Source organism: Myxocyprinus asiaticus, chromosome 9, assembly GCF_019703515.2.
Source record: "Myxocyprinus asiaticus isolate MX2 ecotype Aquarium Trade chromosome 9, UBuf_Myxa_2, whole genome shotgun sequence".
Classification (NCBI taxonomy): Eukaryota; Metazoa; Chordata; class Actinopteri; order Cypriniformes; family Catostomidae; genus Myxocyprinus; species Myxocyprinus asiaticus.
The window spans coordinates 25,725,275-25,744,958 of NC_059352.1; the positions used below are offsets into that span (position 1 = coordinate 25,725,275).

Here is a 19,684-nt window from a genome sequence, read left to right on the forward strand (position 1 = left end):
CAAACTTTTGAGCACAACTGTATATGATCACCAAGTTAATTGAACTAACACAAGTTTTGGAGACGCCATTACTCAATTAAATTGACGAAATGAGTTTACTCATTTAATTGAGTAAAGTCAAATGATTATGGTTTTCAGTGTATTGATGAATGCTGGGCTGTCACATCCCTTAAATAAATGTATTAATTTATTATATAAGAAGAGAATGGCACACTGCAAAATATGCTTCCATACAAATGAATAAGTTGGACAACATTTCGACCAGTTAGGTCTTCATCTGGCCTGGCCTTTTTATGATTTTTTTTTTTTTTTTTTTGGACTTGGCATCTGGCCTAATTGCTTTGGATGTGTGCACACAACTTCCATATCCCATGTTGTTTATGACATGTGTAATGGTGGTCAGCTGTTAGATAGCTGTGCAATGTGTATAAACCTCACTCTCCTGACCTCAAGAGGTGCACTAGCGACTGACGCTAGAGGCTGTAGCCTTTAGCCTCCTTGTTAATGCACCCACCTCCCATGCCGGAGACGCAGGTTCGAGTCCCGTACAGAGCGGGTAGAACAGGAGCATCACAATGGTGCCATGACCCGGATGGGAGTGAGGTTTAGGAGGGTAAGTGTAATGGTGGTCAGCTGATAGATAGCTGTGCAATGTGTATAAACCTCACTCTCCTGACCTCAAGAGGTGCACTAGCGACTGATACTAGAGGCTATAGACTTTGGCCTCCTTGTTAATGCACCCACCTCCCATGCCGGAGATGCCAGTTCAAGTCCCGTACGGAGTGGGTAGAACAGGAGCATCACACATGCAAAATCTATTAAAAAACTATTAAGGCTTATTTAAATCTCATAGACTATGGAGCAACTGCCATGTTGCAGTGTAGATAGTGCTCCATTTAAAGCCAACCAAAACGTCATTGTTTTTGTTTTTTAAACAAATGTGTGCCCAGCCACAAAAAAGCACAGGCTATGCTGTTTGTGATGTTACAGAGAATCTGTAATGTGCAAAACCATACATTTTCTCACATTTTATCCTGTGCACAATCACTTTAAGAAATACAAAGCATCCAATAGCTCAGTCTAATCTGTGATTCGTATAATATATAGTTCTACTTACAGTATCATCTTTGCATACTGCATTTGATGGGAAAGCACGTACAACATTACTGTCTCTAACTGAAAGGGATTTTAAAGTGAATTTAGCTCACTGATGTATTTTGTGCAGATCTATAGTTGCCATGGCAATGATGGCAGAGTACAGCATAATGAATATCATAAGTGCTATAGTGCAGGGTTCTCACACCACAACATTTCATATTTTCATGCACAAATGAGACAAGCAATTGACTAATCAACCTAAAACAAACATAATGTTATGGGAGAATTTCTAGAAATGTCTGACCAAGAAATAACTGCTCAAAAGAGATGATATATAAACATATTTAATGGTCAGAATTAAAACCATCTTAGAAAAAGGCAAGCTCTGCATTGAGGAGAGGGAAGCTGGCAAAGACTGCATATATTGTACAAAAGATATAGTGCCATAGGGATATAGTTCTTTGTCCTAAATCAGAAAAAGAGGAGGGTTGATTAGTGTTGCATTTTATTTTAAGACTCTGACCTAAAATCATACATTGAATACCACTGTAAGCCATCATCACCTTCAAAATTAATCATGTTTAAAATAGAACATCTATAATATATATATAGTATATATGTTCTATATTTGGCCCACTAGTTTATTGATAGTTGCTACAGAAAATATTCCATACGACTCACATCATCACTAAAATCCATGTCGCAAAGGTGTGCGAGTCTCCTCAACAGATGCTCACGTAGACTCCAAAGCACATGCAGGAGGTGCTATGGCTTGAATAATGTGGCGGAGAGCATAATTTATCATTTAAGACATAATGCAACTTCATAACCAATCCTCGCACTCATGAGTGACGCGTAGGCTTCAGTGCCGGTGAACTTGTTTGATTGACGTTGTGGGAGTCCGTCCGCAGACAACCGTATGCAGGCGCACAGCCATTGCATTGAACCGCACCGATGAGGCAGAGTGGATGGATACGGTCTACAACGACGCACGATGGTTAATAACATAGACAACTGTGTCGTTTTTTTATTTAAAACGTGATCCGCTCTTATTTCCACTGGATTTTGGAAGGAAGGGAGACGAAATCGTTATTGGAAAACGTCTTTTTCAAACCTCATTCATTCGGTTCCAAAATGAGCAAACTGCTCCACGCGGTATGTACGAATTAAATGTGCATGTTTTACACGTTTCTTGTGCTTTTTAGTGAACGTATTTGACAGTACCAGCACTTCCATATCATGGTCATACATCTGCACCCAGTGTCACAGCTGGATGAAATAAAAGTACGCCTATTCAAAGTCGGCAGCAGAGCTTTGCGCATGCTGCGGGCAGTGTTGCCAGATTGGGCGGGTTCCTGCCCAGTTGGGTTACTTTAATTAAATTTGTGCGGGGGCACTGTGCTTGGGCGGGTGGTCAAAATTTGGGCTGCTTTGGAATGATTTTGGCGGGTTTTTAAAATGACAAAATTAAGATTTTGCATTGTCCATGCAACTAAAATAAAAAACGTCTCCACACACAATCATTCTATCAAATAGCCAGAACACTGATTGACAGAAAATGTGTTTAATCTTGTTCAGAGGAGCTACGAGTTGTCACACCCACCAGTAAGTTCTGAATGTGCACGATCTGCACGTGTTGCTCATTGATTTTTGTGACAGAAATATTAACAATGACAAAGAACATATCGAAAATGGGGAAATGACCGTTATGTCCACAAGCAGTGGTTAATGCCAGGACTTATCTGTGGAGCTTTTCTTGGAGAAATTGCACCTTTGAGTTTCTCCCATGACCAGGCCACAGTTGAGAACACTGCGGGATATATCGTGAAGTTGGCACTCATGGTGATCATAGTAGTATCATAAAGTAACACGACTTGAAAGTTACTTTTGAATTTTCTGCTCTTCCTTGATTCATGGATGTGCGCACTGGAACACGGAATGATTGAAAATCAGCTGCATTAGGTCCACGATGACAGCTGTATAGGAACTTTGACTGTTCTGTGTGTTAGCAAATTCACCTTACTTAAATGACTACAAAGATTGGCAGTTTTCTTGAAATTTGGAATGAGCCACAACAGTGTAAAAAGTAGCACAGATTATATATATATATATATATATATATATATATATATATATATATATATATATATATATATATAAACCTTTATATGACATATTAATTCAAAAATAGTCCTATTGAATGGCAAAAAACATAACTGCAATCATAGGCTTACTTTCATTATTTGAATTTTTGAAACCCCAGTTAAGCATATTTGTTCCTTTTCTGTGCGTGTGTGTTTGTTTATGTGTGAATAAAGAAAAATGGGTCAATGGAAAGGTTTTGGAAACTTTATCTTTGCATCACTTAATTGTGTTGTAAAGGTTGTAAAAGCAATGCTTTAGTATTATGGTTAATGTGCATTTCATTTTCATATACACTGTTTATTTTTTTATGCATTTGGGTGGGTTTTGAGCAATCATTAGGCTGGAAAATATCAAATGAATCTGGCAACACTGGCTGTGGGTATCATAGTCTAAAGCTGTGTCCAAAACGACACACTGTACACTATGCACTTTTAAAATATACTATGCACTTAGCCATGTAGTTTATGAACTGTCAAAGTGTAGTATCATCTCAAACGGAACACTTAACGTTTTTTTACAGCACGGAACCATTCGCCATTTAACAGCTGACGGAAGTGACGTTTCAAACGCACGTGATGTGTTGCCACTAGCTTTAGCAGGTTAGCCAACATCAGTTCAACACTTGTATCTTAAACAACGTACATGTTCAACACAGCTTGGGGTGATGGTAAAGCATTCAGCTCACATTTGTAAGGTTCTGTATCCACTGAAGCTTCGCCAGCTGCTACATTCTTCATTATTTACAATTGTTTTGTCAGACCAGCGGCACAGCCAGGTAACCCCGCCCCTTCCGCTATCTACGGCAAGCCCAACATTCCACACTCTGTTTTGATGGTTGAAAAATGTGCATCATCCAGGTACTTAAAAGTACACTTCTTTTTGCTGCATTTTCAGTGTAAACGTACTACTCGCACTACTTACACTACAAAATGGCATAGAATAGTGCAGAAGTGTGTGGTTTAGGATGCACCTTAAAATGTTCAGATTCTCTTCTGATTGAGTTATGCTCCCATGGAATTTGGGTGCATAAAGAGCATTTGCAAAGTAGTCAACATGGTTGTTCACAATGCCACCTGTAATTTCTTACACTAAAGGTTTGTCCCAAACCACACACTTCTGCACTATTTTATGTAATTTTGAAGTTTAAGTAGTGCGAGTAGTATGTTTACATTGAAAATGCAATAAAAAGAAGTGTACTACAAGTACCCAGATGATGCACTTTTTCAACCGTCAAAACGGAGTGTGGAATGCTGGACACTACACCAGCGCATGCAGCTTGCCGTACATAGCAGAAAGGGCAAAATTACTGGCAGCAAAAAAAAATTTAAATAATGGAAAATATGACAACTAGCGAAACTTGTGTGAAGACAGCACCTTACAATAGTGAGTTAAACGCTTTACCATCATACCATGCTATGTGAATATGTACAGTGCATCCGGAAAGTATTCACAGCGCTTCACTTTTTCCACATTTTGTTATGTTACAGCCTTATACCAAAATGGATTAAATTCATTATTTTCCTCAAAATTCCATAATGACAATATGAAAGAAGTTTGTTTGAAATCTTTGCAAATTTATTAAAAATAAAAAATGAAAAAAATCACATGTACATAAGTATTCACAGCCTTTGCCATGACACTCAAAATTGAGCTCAGTTGCATCCTGTTTCCACTGATCATCCTTGAGATGTTTCTACAACTTGATTGGAGTCCACCTGTGATAGATTCAGTTGATTGGACATGATTTGGAAAGGCACACACTTGTCTATATAAGGTCCCACAGTTAATAGTGCATGTCAGAGCACAAACCAAGCCATGAAGTCCAAGGAATTGTCTGTAGACCTCCGAGACAGGATTGTATCGAGGCACAGATCTGGGGAAGGGTACAGAAAAATTTCTGCAGCATTGAAAGTCCCAATGAGCACAGTGGCCTCCATCATCCGTAAATGGAAGAAGTTTGGAACCACCAGGACTCTTCCTAGAGCTGGCTGCCCGGCCAAACTGAGCGATCAGGGGAGAAGGGCCTTAGTCAGGAAGGTGACCAAGAACCCGATGGTCACTCTGACAGAGCTCCAGCATTTCTCTGTGGAGAGAGTTGAACCTTCCAGAAGAACACCAACTCTGCAGCACTCCACCAATCAGGCCTGTATGGTAGAGTGGCCAGACGGAAGTCACTCCTCAGTAAAAGGCACATGACAGCCCGCCTGGAGGACTCTCAGACCATGAGAAACAAAATTCTCTGGTCTGATGAAACAAAGATTTAATTCTTTGTCCTGAATGGCAAGCGTCATGTCTGGAGGAAACCAGGCACCGCTCATCACCTGGCCAATACCATCCCTACAGTGAAGCATGATGGTGGCAGCATCATGCTGTGGGGATGTTTTTCAGCGGCAGGAACTGGGAGACTAGTCAGGATCGAGGGAAAGATGAATGCAGCAATGTACAGAGACATCCTTGATGAAAACCTGCTCCAGAGCGCTCTGGACCTCAGACCGGGGCAAAGGTTCATCTTCCAACAGGACAATGACCCTAAGCACACAGCCAAGATAACAAAGGAGTGGCTAAGGGACAACTCTGTGAATGTCCTTGAGTGGCCCAGCCAGAGCCCAGACTTGAACCCGATTGAACATCTCTGGAGAGATCTGAAAATGGCTGTGCACCGATGCTCCCCATCCAACCTGATGGAGCTTGAGAGATCCTGCAAAGAAGAATGGGAGAAACTGCCCAAAAATAGGTGTGCCAAGCTTGTAGCATCATACTCAAAAAGACTTGAGGCTGTAATTGGTGCCAAAGGTGCTTCAACAAAGTATTGAGCAAAGGCTGTGAATACTTTTTATACTGATTGTTTTTTTTATTTTTTATAAATTTGCAAAGATTTCAAACAAACTTCTTTCACGTTGTCATTATGGGGTATTGTTTGTTGAATTTTGAGGAAAATAATGAATTTAATCCATTTTGGAATAAGGCTGTAACATAACAAAATGTGGAAAAAGTGAAGCGCTGTGAATACTTTCCGGATGCACAGTATATTATTGAGATAAAAGTGGTGTATTGAGAGTGGATAGCGCGCTAAAGCTGGCGGCAACACTTGGGTTTGAAACATCACTTCTGTCAGCTGTAAACAGCGAACGCTTCCGTGCAGTAAAAAAGCATAAAGTGTTCCATTTCAGACGATACTACACTTTGAAAATTCATACACTACATGTTTGAGTGCATAGTACATTGTGTTAGTGCAAAGTGTATAGTGTGTCGTTTGGGACACAGCTTAAATCATGATGGATTTTCTGTATTAAAAAGCTTAGTCAATAACAGCATCATAGAACAGTTGCTCAGAAAGCTTAGTTGGTTGAATTATTTGCCCCCTTAGAATTTGCATGCTTAGATAATATTTGTTACTCCCCAAAAATCATTGTTGTGTGACTGTTTCAATTTTTTTATTCTGGGTTTAATAGTTAAGCTCAATCATTAGCATTTGTAGTATAACGTTGATTAGGCTACCACAAAATGAGTTGTCCCTCTTTTTCTTAAAAAATAATAATAATAAAATAAAATATAGCTGCAAGCAGCGATGACGGGCCCAAGCACAAATGGTCCATTTCCACCCAGTGGCTTTCAGAAACTAATGCAAGGTGGACACATGCATTTGGTATTTGACATTATTCTAAACGATTCTGAAGCATTTTGGGTAAATATAAGAGGACTATTTTAAAGTCTGTTGTAAGAGCCACACTTTCTGCTGCCAGGTGAGGGCACTATGACCGTGACCCAAAATAGTCACATCCATGTGATCAGCCCCCAAGACTAAACATACATCTCAATTTTAATCTAAATCACACAATGCACACAGAAGATATGAGACACCTCCTTTTTCTCATTTTTCACCATTAATTTAAAGCCTTGCCATGGCAACACCATTTGATATATCAAAAATCTGTTCACAATTTAGCATCTTCAATGTCTAGGCATAATGTTGTCTAAATGTGGTGACAGTCTCATGAAACCCCTAGGAGGAATATTTAAAAGTTCAGAGACTGCAATATTCAAAAAATCCAAAATGGCCAACTTTCTGTTGGGCGGAGCTAATAACTATAATTACAAAAGTTGTCCGGCTTTATGAGAACTATATGTGTACTAATTCTGGTGACTGTAGGTGAAAATGGGGGTGCTACAGAGGCCGTTTTACAAGCCCATTTTAAAGGGGGCGCTACAGAGCCCCCCCACATGCCCATGCATAAAATACATGCCTACATGCCCTGCCCTAATAGCCAACTACTCTGAAGTGTGTGCAAAATTTCGCAAAATTTTAAGCATGCCAAGTGCCTCAAAAACACCCAAATGTAGGAAGAAAGGAATAATAACAATTAATGTGTTGCCATGAAAACAGTATTTAAGATATCAAATATTCCTTTACAATTTTACATCAGCAGGGCCTTGACATTATTCTAAACAATTTTGAAGTAATTTGGGTAAATACAAGATGACTATTTTAAAGTCTGTTGTAAGAGCTACACTTCCAGCTGCCAGGTGGTGGCGCTATGACCGTGACCCAAAATAGTCACATCCATGTGATTAGCCCCCAAGACTTAACATACATCTCAATTTTGATCTAAATCACACATTGCACACAGAAGATATGAGACACTTCCTGTGTCCCATTTTTCACCATTAATGCCTCACCATGGCAACACTGCTTGATATATCAAAAATCTGTTCACAATTTAGTATCTTCAGTGACTACATAATGGCATAATGTTGTCTAAATGTGGTGACAGTCTCACGAATCCCTTAGGAGGAGTATTTAAAAGTTCAGAGACTGCAATATTCAAAAAAATCCAAAATGGACGATTTCCCGTTGGCGGAGGTAGTAACTCTAATTATGAAAGTTGTCTGGCTTGATGAGAACTATATATGTACCAATTTTGGTGTCTGTAGGTGGAAATGGGGGTGCTACAGAGGCCGTCTTACATGCGCACTTTAAACCTGTTAACTGTCACTGGCCAACAGGTGGGCCGTTTGAGTGTGGCTAAAAAACAAACGCTTTGTTTTATATCAAAAACTTCATTAATGTTCACATACTTGGTATCAAATTAAAGCTTAAAAACTCAACTTTCATCTTCTGCAGTCTATTTTGCAATTAGAACATTACACTGAAAAACATATTTTAAAATGGTAAAAGAGTGCATTTTTAAAACATATATGAGCGAGACTAGGCTACTTATGTTTCTTGTTCTCTGCTTATGATCCGATCCAATGATTGAAAAAAAAAACAGCATGTATTTCAGTAGGCTCGTTTGAGATGAGCAAGTTCTGTGCAGAACTGATCACCGGTGATCACCAACAGGTGCATGCCGGTTAGAAATCTGTCCGACTTGCTGTGATATCATGACCACATATGTCAAAATCTCCCATTAGAGCGAGGCGGCCCCAGTTGTAGAAGGCAGGTGGCGCAGTTGCTTTTTCCGAGTCGTGCGAACTGCAAACAAGATGGGAAATGACTTGCTGATGACAGCTTAATTCTCATTGGCTTAAACAACCGTGATGTTTTGTTCTCTTTTAAAATGTTTGATTTTTTATCACTAATATCATGTTTTTGTGTATAAATTATATGTGAATATTCCCAACATTCTGACAGTGCAATCTCTGTATGGGATATGTGATTGGTATCATATTTCTGAATTATCTAAAATACGTGTCTATATTAAATTAAACATTTATGGAAAGACACGTCTTATGGGGGGAATTAAATAACAGATACATTGAGTGTTTTGTTCATCATATTTATTTTCATTTAAAAGCAACAGAATTTAAATTTCATCCACTTTATTAACAACAAAGCACTTGAACATGAATCACGCGATATCTGCCGTTGATCTCATAGCGGTCCACTACGAGAAGTGAGAACTGTCCGACTTGACAGCTTTTATTTCACTCCTCCCCTGACTGCACCAGCCTGCTCTCGTCTACTTTCACGGCGAGGCGTTTGACATCTCAAACTAGCCTAACGTGAGGGTCCACTAATGAAAATGGACTCAACCATTTTATCAAAAACATCGAAAATAGGGGGTATATGGGGAAAAAAACCTGTCTGATCCTCTATTTTTATGTTATCATGTAATCAGAAATGTCTAATTTCAATAAAATATTGATACTAATTCATTTTTATGCTATCAAAATCGATGTCTCCCCTATTCTGTGGACTTTTCCGCATATTTTGAGCCCACCCACACCTTAATCTGTGATTCACAGCCAGAACTCTCATTCAACACAGATCAGATGCACTGTGGCATTACCAAGTGCGCATTGGCTATTTGCCTGAATCAATATGGCCAGTAGATCTCTAGTAATTGCACCATGGCATTACCAAATGCACATATGTTATTTGCCTGGATCAATCCGGCCAATAGATCTTTAGTAATGGTTTGACTGGCAGGCTATGTAAGGCAATAGTGTGAGGTTTCCACTGTTAAACGGGCTTGCCTTTCTCAGTTTAGTAAGTGACATCAACCACATGATCATTTCGAACGATCCAGAGGAGGGGCTCTAACATCCAAGCTGCCTGGTGTGCATGGCCGATCAGATTCAAAATAAAATGTAAACATCTTATATAATGTTGTGCAATAAAATGTTGTCACTTCACATGTTGTTTGAGAGGTGTTTATAACATTAGTTTTGTTTAGATCCCAAACTTTATATCTTACTGTCCCACCTTTATGGCTTTTTATAAAAAAAGAAATAAAAAAAAACCTTGTCCTGTCCTTAGAAAAAGCTTACATATTACTGATCATTTTGTATTATTGTTCTCAAATTAATATTGTGTTTTTATGCCAATTCCTGCAGAGTTTACTCAGATAATTGTTCAGATGTGGGGCCTCATGTATAAAACTCTGCTTAGATTTCTTCCAAAAAGTGTGCGTAAGCACTAAAGTCAGATTTTGCGTACGCACAAAAGTTTTCGGATTTATAAAATCATTTGTTCACCAGACCCTGTGCAAGGTTCACTTTATAAATCTCAATTATCAAAATATTTTGCGCAGGTGCACATTTTCAGTTCCGCCCCGTCTCCTCCCTGAAATAACCATATATGGAGTTTTAGACACCCTTTTTTGAATATTCATGATCTCATTGTATATTTATTGACCATTTTCAATAGATCTGTTGGATTAGATATTGGAGGAACAAAAACACAAAGCAAAAGTAGATTGAGAGACTTAGACTAGTCGACACTTAAAAATAATAATTTTACAAATTCATTTATTGATCGTTGAAAAACGTTAAGCAAATATTTTTAATATAAAATTACAGTCCAAAGAAAGCGAGAAGGTACTTAAAACAACGAAGTGTTAAATATACAATATGTAGGCTAGATAGATAGATAACCACCTCCTTGATCCAGACATTTACCAAACTAACCTGAATTTGGTGTTTTTTCTGTCGTCAAGTATATAATTTCACCAATGTCATGTACTCGCAGGTGCAAATTAATCACAATAAATTATGAAAATACCTAACATATAAATGCATAATACAACAATTATTAGTTTAATGTTTTTATTGTAAAGGATTTACACAAACTGGTAATTCTGGGATGCCTGGGAGAGCAGAATGTGGTCAAAGCGGGGAAGATGAAGAATGTGCATCCTGTGCTCCACCACCGCCATCCTGTGCGCCCCCACCACCCAATATGCCCCCATCCTCCGTACCACCACCAAGTGCTGGCTCGTCAAGACACGTACTGACAGAAGAACTGATGCAGACCCAGAAGCACATGGTCCATGCCGTCAGTGCTGTCTGTGGGGAATTGAAAATGTAACTTGTAAAAAAATAAAATAATTCATTCACTTACCATTTCCTGTTACATTCCACTTATTACATTTTAAACGCAGCTGTATTGCCCTAGCATTGTTGATTGGATGTGGAGGGCCAGGGTCTGGATCCACATTGCAGTCAGTGTCGGGGTTCATTAATACAGGTAGCTTCATGTTTTTGTGCGATGTTATGCAGCACTGCACAAGCCACCACAATACGGCATACTTTTGTAGGGTTGTACAGTACTTTGCTGCCAGACCTGTCCAAGCACCTCCACAGTCCTTTCAACAGCCCAATAGTGTGTTTGACCACTGAACATGTCCGGCAATGTTTATCATTGTAACACCTTTCTTGCTGAGTCTGGGATCTGGTTAGTGGAGTGAGCAGCCAGGTTCTGAGTGGGTAACCACTGTCTCCTGAGAGGTACAACATTTACAAGTAGGTGTGTTAAAAGAAAAAGTTACGTGATTACACACAATTACATACACATTACTGCCGTTTAACGAAGTAGCCATCCATCCTGCACAGCTCCAAGTGCGCATCACATATGATCTGCACGTTCACTGAGTGGAAATGTTTTCGGTTAACGAAAGCAAATTCATTCTCAGATGGTGCCTTTATTCCAACATGAGTGCAATCAATTAGGAAAACCGGCGATTGCTGCAAATTGTGTTTTGATGTTGGCCTGTTCAGCCTGTGTGTAAGGAAAACAGATGTATCGGGGTGCCGGGAGAGGGAGAAGGTGGAGCCAGAGCCGCAGTTCGAGAGAGAGAGAGAGAGAGAGACGCACGAAGCTGTCTGTGTGTGTCTGCGTGTCAGTGTAGTGTGTGCTGAAAATCAAACCTTTTGAGTACTATTTAAAAGCAGTGTCTTATTTTGTGATGCTGAAAAGTGCAGCAATAAATGTCTGACGTGGATTGTTGACCCGGTCCCTGCTTCCTCCTTTCCACATTAAGAACCTGGTCTGTTACAATAATAATAATAATAATAATACTTAGAAGAACAATAGAACCTCCACTCTTTCAGTTCTTGGGCCCTAATAATACTTAAAAGAACAATATAATCCTAATACTAATAATAATCCTTAGAAGAACAATAGGGTCTCTGCATTTTCAGTGCTTGGGCCCTAATAATAATAATCCTTAGAAGAACAATAGGGCCTCCACACTTTCAGTGCTTGGGCCCTAGTAATAATAATAATCCTTAGAAGAACAACAGGTCCTCTGCACTTTCAGTGCTTAGGCCCTAATAAGCAAAAATTTTACAGTTACAGTGAGGCACAATGGAAGTGAATGGGGCAATCCGTAAATGCATAGCCACAAGACGTGCGTGTTTTGAAGGGTAAGTTCACCCAAAAAAGAAAATTCTCTCATCATTTACTCATCCTCATGACATCCCAGATGTGTATGACTTTTCTTCTGCTGAACACAAACTAAGATTTTTAGAAGAATATCTCAGCACTGTAGGTTCATATAATGCAAGTGAATGGTGACCAGACCTTAAAAGATCCAAAAAGCAGATAAAGTCAGCATAAAAGTAATAGGCCTACACACGACTCCAGTGGTTAAATCAATGTATTCTGAAGTGATCCTGTTGGTTTTGGGTGAGAACAGACCAAAATATAACTCTTTTTTTTCAGCTCTTGACAGCAGTCTCCTATGGCGATCATGATTTTAAGCTTGATTACACTTCCTATAGCGCTATCTAGCACTCTGCATGCGTCAAGCACTAGGAAGTGTAATCAAGCTTGAAATCATGATTGTGCCTAGAGACTGCAATGACAAGATGTACAGTGAAAAAGGAGTTATAGTTTGGTCTGTTCTCACCCAAAACCAAATGGATTGCTTTAGAAGACATGGATTAAACCACTGGAGTCGTATGGATTACTTTTATGCTGACTTTATCTCCTTTATGGAGCTTCAAATACCTGATTGCCATCCACTTGCATTGTACGGACCTACAGAGCTGAGATGTTCTTCTAAATTTTTTTGTATGTGTTCAGCAAAAGAAAGAAAGTCATACATATCTGGGATAGCATGAAGGTGAGTAAATGATGAGAGAATTTTCAATTTTGGGTAACTATTCCTTTAACATGATTTTAGTTTGATAAAATTGCTTACTAACCTTTTCTGTGTAAAGTTATATCCAATTTTACAACTTAGTGCCATGGTGATGTAATGCTGTAAACTCTAAAACTCTAAAACTACTGTGAAATTGGCAATTTAAACAAATTCACAGCTCAACAAATTTTAACAGAGGAATTAATGTAAGCACTTTTATAAAATTATTGTCTTCACTTGTAGGCCTTTAAACCCTACAAAAATTGGCCCCATTCACTTCCATAGTAAGTGCCTCACTGTAGCCTTGATTTTTATTTTTATTTTTGTAAAAAAAGGGATGAAATTTGTTTTTGTGGTTACCAAAATTAAGCCACAAATGCGGTCAATTGAGCTTAACTTGTATTGAACCTGGAATATTCCTTTAAGAGTACTTCTATCCAGACATTTGTCAACTTGGTAGAAAATTATATTTTCCATAAAACCTAAAGGAGTGGTAAATGTCATTTTTTATCAGTGAATGTTTAAGCCTGAAAGAGCCCATAATTAGAAATTGAGTGAATATTAATCTATTCAAGTACTGTACACATTCACAGGGTGGGTGACATGCAGGTACAGTTTTGGAGTCATGAGATAGAAATAGTCTACACATTGTCAGAATGAACAGCAACCTTATTTTGTTAAGAAACCATTCTGGAATTACACTTTTTTGCTGTTGTAGCCCATCCGTCTCAAGGTTCGACGTGTTGTGCATTCTGAGATGCTATTCTGCTCACTACAATTGTACAGAATGGTTATCTGAGTTACTGCACCCTTTCTGTCAGCTCAAACAAGTCTGGCCATTCTCTGTTGACCTCTCTCATCAAAAAGGCGTTTCCGTCAACAGAACTGCTGCTCACTGGATGTTTTTTGTTTTTGGCACCATTCTGAGTAAACTCTAGAGCTGTTGTGTGTGAAAATCCCAGGAGATCAGCAGTTACAGAAATACTCAAACCAGCCTGTCTGGAACCAACAATCATGCCATGGTCGAAATGAGAGATAAAAAAAAAAAATTCCCCATTCTGATGGTTGATGTGAACATTAACTGAAGCTCCTGATCTGCATCTGCATGATTTTATGCATTGCACTGCTGCCACACGATTGGCTGATTAAATAATCGCATGAATAAGTAGGTGTACAGGTGTTCCTAATAAAGTGCTCAGTGAGTGTATATTATTATGTTTAAATGGGATAATTTAACCCTCCTAGTGTGCAAAATAAATAACAGCAAAGTTGATTAGGTTTGCACGTAATTAAATTTGTTTACCAAATTCACTAAAAAAGCCAAAAACATCCTGAGAATGGTCACACCGGATATACAGTTATAATAGTAATCACAAATTTTAATTTTAATACTGGAAGAACACCTCACTTGCTTCATTGTCTGCAGATTAATGGACAAGAATGATTTTTATTGAGGATTCCATGGCTTCAAATGTAATGTAGCTTTAATCTGATACATTAAAATACAAATATATATATATATATATATATATATATATATATATATATATATATATATATATATATATATATATATATATATACTATTTATTTTCTGTAATATAAAGAATAAAAAATAGCCAAACTTTTAAAAGTAGTGATAGACCAAAACATCTGCTATTTTGAGATTATTGGCATCGGCTGATAACCGTGACTTCTTGGCTGTTTAACAGAAGTCTTAATTACAGAGAGCAGGTTTTCTGTTTTTAAATTATTTTAAAGTATTGTGTAACATAAATGCTATATAAATTATAACAATTTAATATCAGCAATTATTTGCTAATATGCTATCATTAAGTATTATCATATAGTGAGAGACCGATATAAATCGGCCAGACCTTGTTAATTGATAATGCACATTTCCTGTTTTCATATTATTTTAGGGAATTTCTATTAAATATTGTTTAACAAATATGTGCTTAATTTTAGCATAAATATATATTTCAGTTGCTATAATTATTTTGTATTAGCCTATATCTCATTTGTACTATATTGGCCCTTGGCATTATATCGGCCATCAGCCAACCTGACCTCTAGACATCAGTATTGCCATTGGCCATTGAAAAACACATCTCAGTCAACCACTAGTCAAAAGCTTTCTGAAGCGTAGGACTTAGGACTGTTTCTAAGTTTGGTTGTAAGTATAGGTGGAAAAAAATAAATATTTTTACATTGAACATATTAATTAGTAATTTTGCTTTAAAGAGCTCGATTTTTTAACATTTAACATGTACTTGCTCCCTTTTTTACCGTCATCTTTACACTATATTTATTCAACTGTCCATTATATGGCAATATATTGTCCTTCATACACAGTTTGAAATGGCTAAAAGGTGGTTTCAAAAACTAAAAATCAATGCCTTGGTTCCCTCACAAGGTCACAAAATCCTTGGAATGTTTCCCTTCACAAATCCAGCTGAAACCATCTTGACTGGACAACAGGCCAACAAGAGTCAGCTATATTTTCTGGGTCTCTTATGTTAGAAAGTGCAGAAGAAAAAGTATGGATAATAACAGCCTTGGCCAGTTTTTGCCTCACTGTTTTAGAATCATGAAAACATCTTTTTAATGTTTGATAAAATTGTATTTGAATAATTATTCATTTTGATGCACATTTAAAAAAAAAAAAGTTAATGCAAGTGGTTGCTTCAGTATGTTTCCGAGTCTAGGTAATGGTTTAATCTGAGGATTAATTATACATAAACAAATTGGTTTGAGAGAAGCTACATAACAGGGACTGGATTGCCTTAATAAAGCCAATCAGATTAAAGTAGGTCTTCTGTCAACTAGGACACCCCAACCTACATGCACTTGTCCCATAGAAAATACTCAGCTTTTTAAATCATCTTAACATAGCTATATCAGAGGGGTTTATTAAATGTACATTGCAAACATACCAAATAATTTAAATGGTGTGGATTACCAGTACAAATCATATCCATCCATGTTTAATCCACATTTTGTGAAATGAAGTTGTTACTGGAGCTTTGGAGCTTTCACTTCCAGTTCTTTATTTCTGTTGACTTAGTTACAAAATTTTAGCTCTGTTTCGTCAAGTTAGTGTACAACTCTTCAAGCATATTGGAAAAAAAGGGGGGAAGAATAGTGATCATGATCAAATGTTGCAAAGCTTTTAAACAAGCAACAATTTTAGATTAAGACTAAGTGTAAATCTCTACTTTAACTTTCACATTCTTCTTATTTAGTTTTTGGCGATTCGTATTCTTCGTGCATATCACCACCTACTGGGCAAGGAGTAGAATTTATAGTAAAAAATGACTTATGATAAGGAAAAATATTAAAAAGTTTCTCACCCACACCTATTATATCGCTTCTGAAGATATTTAACCACTGGATTCATATAGATTACTTTTATGCTGCCTTTATCTGCTTTTTGAACCTTCAAAGCTCTGGCCACCATTCACTTACATTGTATGGATGTACATAGTTGAGATATTCTTCTAAAAATCTTTGTTTGTGTTCTGCTGAAGAAAGTCATGCACATCTGGGATGGCATGAGGGTGAGTAAATGATGAGAGAATTTTCATTTTTGGTGATCTCTTAAACCTACACTCTCTTACTCACATTCTCTCACTCTCTAGTGGTGTGGAGAATGGAGGCAGCCAGAGCTGGCACTTTAATTCCATGGTGATTTTTCCTGTTCATATCTGTCAACGGCTCGCTGCATAATTAGCTCCAGATATCTGCACAGGTTTCCATGGTGCAGCATCATCTCTGTGTGAAAGATTTGCCTACATACAAACACTCACACACGCACATACACAGCAGAAACCTGGAGGTTTAGCACTTTATTATAATTATCACCTGTTATTAAAGATCTGGAACACCCTTACTCACTATGTGACTTCACAACTAAGAGCAAAGCAATGCATCTGCTCTCTTCTTGATGAACAGTTCTTCGCTGAAGTGTTTGTTGATGTGTTACTTTCCCATCTGTTGTGTATTAGATCTGTGGTGTTCTTTGCTTTGCCAGTCATGGAAAGACACAGAATACCTAACCACCCACAGCTTTTAACCTCTTGAGTCATCACTGTAGGTAAGAGTGTCTGTACTGCATAATCGTCCACCTTTTCATTATAAATGCTTTTGCTCGATGACTTGTGGTCTACACCCTGCTTAGGCTTGCCTTACTAGTATCATTATGCAAGGGCTCCTGTATGAATAAGCAATATATAGTCTATCTTTTCCTATCTCTCTATCTGATTCTCTTTTTCATTCTATCTGTCTGTCTCTTCATGGTTCTGCAACATTTCGGCTTTTCAGCCTACAGACAAGGTTTCATTTCAATGCTGTGTGGGCGTCTGCAGTGTAGGAGCTTACTCTGCGGAGAGAAAGAAGGAGAGCAACAGAGAGAGAGAATGGGGGCCTCCAGTTGTGCTCTACTGCAATGGCAGGCTGAGAGCGGCCCCTGCTGTGTGTGAGGAGGGTTAAAGATGGCTAATGGAGATTTCTGAGCAGCTGAGTAAGTTATTCAGCATGCTAATCCAATTAATCAGTCACTCATTTTTCCACCTGCAGCAAGGGCATTAGCTATGTAGCTGTATGGTACGGAACAGTGTTTTGTGTCGGGTTGCAGTGTGCTCTCTTATGGAGTGAATGAACTCCCCGTGTCCATTTAGAGCTGCCTTTAGCAAATATTCCATATTAAACATGTAACTTTATATTTTTTCAAGGGACCCCCTACCTAAAATATAAAGGCAACTATATGTTTTTATGTATAAAGACCCACTAATTCATGTGTGATAAAAACAATATTCCCTTTAAAGGGATATTATTCTTTTTAAAGGTATAGTTCAGCCAAAATGACATTCCAAAATAATTTCTTTCTTTCTCTTTAACAAACATGGCATCTGAGGACTAATTCACTTTTTTCTGTTCTCCATTGTTTTGCTTTATTTTCATATGTCCTTCTGTTGCTGGTGTGTTTGTTTTTATCGCAACCTGTCACAGCATTGAGCTGCAATAGTGGGGTTTCCCTCTTATCTCACCCCGGGGTTCCCCGGCACACTTGAATACATATATATGCGCACTTTTTAAAAACCAATAAGAATGCCACTTTTATTCTTGACACAATGAAATATATATAATAAAATAGATATGGAGTGAAAGATACAGACTGGGTCTGGCAAATGGGGCTCTGGTGAAGCTGTGTGGTGGTGCATGGCAACAAATATACGATTTTTAACTTGCTTTTCAAGTTAAAACCCTTCACCATCTAAATTTAAATACAAAATATAATATCCCATTTGTAACCAAAAATACTGTCTAATACAGTTAGTATTTTTATTGCTTTTCTAATACACTGGGAAGTCATCCAGTAGTTTAACATATGGAATGAGCACAATATAGCTAGGTGATACTTGTGAATTGATGCATCACAGTAGCATTGAAATGCCAGATCATAATGTAAGCAATTATTGTGTGAATCATGTCATGCAACGTCATTACTTCATTATCAACTACCAGAATAATGTCATCAGTCAATTAAATAAGTGTGATTATAAATCTTATGTATGGAATAAAATATAAACCTTTATTGTTTTGCAGTGGTGACCCACCATCACATACACTAGAACAACAGTCAAGTAATTAAAGCTGGCTATGTAAAGATTTTCTCAACAAACAAGATAAACACCATGATAATATACGTAAGCCAAACATGACACAAAGTACATCCTTTATTTAAATCCTCAGACAAATCTCAAGGGAGGCCTTACTTCTATTTTTTCTCAAGCCACAGCGTGAAAACTATGAAAAAACAGCCTATTTTAAAACAAAAACTCATTAACAGATGAATACAATACTTTGATAATCAAATTAAGCTGTGCCTATTACTTTCATAAATCATTGATGAATCACTCAAATTTAGCTAGTTAATTTTAGATGATTATTAGCCACCAAAGTGTTTGTATCCATTCCTCAAGTGCATCAGTAGCAGGTGTATTAATGACTCTCTTAATAAATACAGGATCTATGTGTGTTTCAAACGCTCAACAATGGCGGCTTTACAAAGAATCACAGCTTGAGCACAGAAGGCAATGCAGAAGTCAGGCAGTGTATATAAATGCCTACATAAGGACAAATATTACCCCACTTGACTCTCTATCTGATGATGACATCATAAGAAAATTCCAGGTTACAAGGACTAAGATCCTTGAATTGCTGCAGGTTGTGAATCAACACCTTCAGAGGGCCACAAGAAGAAACTACGCCTTAAATCCAGTTCTTAGCTGCACTGTATTATTATGCTGTGAGAAGGTTTATGGAGGTGGTTGGTGATGGCCTGTGGCTCAGCAAGTCTTTGGTCAGCAAGGCTGTGACAGCAGTAACACCTTTGCTGTTACAGCTTATGAACACCATGCTGACTTTCCCCAAAATTCCTCAAGAAATCCAGCTGGCCAATCAACAATTCCATAATATTGCCAACATCCCAAGAGTGACTGGCGTAATCGATGGTACCATGATCCCAATGGCAAGTCCCATGGTGAAGGAGCCCTTGTACATTTGAAGGAAGG

At 37.9% G+C, this 19,684-nt stretch overlaps 1 protein-coding gene across 1 annotated transcript in view; it reads left to right on the forward strand.

The window, feature by feature from the left end:
• The first annotated feature begins 2,044 nt into the window (after positions 1 to 2,044).
• Positions 2,045 to 19,684, forward strand: part of LOC127445609 (leucine-rich repeat-containing protein 7-like) — a 218,175-nt gene continuing 200,535 nt past the window's right edge. Inside the window, exon 1 of the mRNA XM_051705753.1 lies at positions 2,045 to 2,253. The gene's annotated coding sequence lies outside the window, so the exon portion shown is untranslated. The remainder of the gene's footprint in view (positions 2,254 to 19,684) is intronic.